Here is a 1449-nt window from a genome sequence, read left to right as displayed (position 1 = left end):
TTATTTACAATAGCCAAACTATGGAAGCAACCCAAGTGTTCATCAATAGATGAATGGATAAAGAAGATGTGGTATGTATATTACACACACACACACACACACACACACAATGGAATATGACGTAGTCATAAAAAAGAATGAGCCCAGAGCCCTGAAGTCCCAGCCGGTTCCTACCACAGTCCCATAGTTGCCCACCTCTTCTTTCCTTTCAACATGACAGATGCCACTGTGTCCTCTGCCGAGGAATTCCCGGTGGGTGGAGCGGCTGTGGCCATTTCCCAAGACTGAAGTAGTGCCCATTCAGTGGGTCAAGCTGCTGCTGCTGCAGGTGCAGCATGCCAGCAAGCAAATCCTCAGATAAGCAATCCAAGGGCATTTTAGACTGCATGGTTCATATCTCCAAGGACCAGGGAGTCCTGTCCTTCTGGCATAATAACCTGGCCCATGTCATCAGATACTTCCCCACCCAGGCTCTTAACTTTGCCTTCAAAGATAAATACAAGCAGTTCTTCCTGGGTGGTGTGGACAAGAGAACTTAGTTTTGGTGCTACTTTGCAGGGAATCTGACATCAGGTGATGCCGCTGGGGCTACATTCTTGTTTTTTGTGTATCCTCTTGATTTTGCCCATACCCACCCATCCAGCAGCTGATGTGGGCATAGCTGGAACTGAAAGGGAATTCAGAGGCCTCAGTGACCACCTGGTCAAGATCTACAAATCTGATGAGATTAAGGACCCGTACCAAGGTTTTAATGTGTCTGTGCAGGGTATTATCATTTACCAAGCTGTCGACCTTAGTATCTATGCACTTCAAAGCGAATGCTTCCAGATCCCAAGAAGATGCACATCTTTGTCATCTGAATGATTGCACAATTTGTCACAGCGGTTGCTGGATTGACTTCCTATCCATTTGACATTGTTTATCACTGTGTGGTGATGCAATCAGGATGTAAAGGAATTGACATCATGTACACAAACACACTTAACTGCTGGAGGAAGATTGCTTGCAAGGAAAGAGCCACAGCTTTTTTCAAGGGTGCATGGCCCAGTGTTCTCAGAGGCATGGGTGGTGCTTTTGTGCTTGTCTTATGTAAACTTCTTGATTTCATCATACAAGTTATTTCCTAGTTTTTTTCCGCCCTGTGAAAATGCATGTTGTATTATATAACATATCTTGAGCATTCTTGACAGACTGTTGGCTGTCCGTTTCTTAATGGCAACAATTAACTGGCTGAAAATGGGATGCAATAATATTCATCTGACCAGTTTTCTCTTAAAGCCATTTCCATGATTTTGGGACTCAATTATATTTTTCATTTCAGTCACTCCTGATAAACTTGAAGACATAAAAAATATCTGAAATAAAAACAAAATGAAAAGAATGAAACCTTGCCATTTGCAACAACATGGATGGATCTAGACAAATAATGCTAAGTGAAGTTAGTCAGAA

General features: G+C 42.7%; 1 pseudogene; it reads left to right on the top strand.

Moving 5' to 3' along the window:
• Positions 1-213: 213 nt before the first annotated feature.
• Positions 214-1127, top strand: LOC114200854 (ADP/ATP translocase 2 pseudogene; annotated as a pseudogene).
• The last annotated feature ends 322 nt before the right edge of the window (positions 1128-1449 follow it).

This window comes from Eumetopias jubatus, unplaced genomic scaffold (genome assembly GCF_037043125.1).
Source record: "Eumetopias jubatus isolate StellerSeaLion01/CBP00866 unplaced genomic scaffold, mEumJub1_p1.0 scaffold_1, whole genome shotgun sequence".
NCBI classification, from domain to species: Eukaryota; Metazoa; Chordata; class Mammalia; order Carnivora; family Otariidae; genus Eumetopias; species Eumetopias jubatus.
The sequence above is the reverse complement of the archived record's forward strand: the minus strand, read 5'-3'. Positions and strand labels throughout refer to the sequence as shown.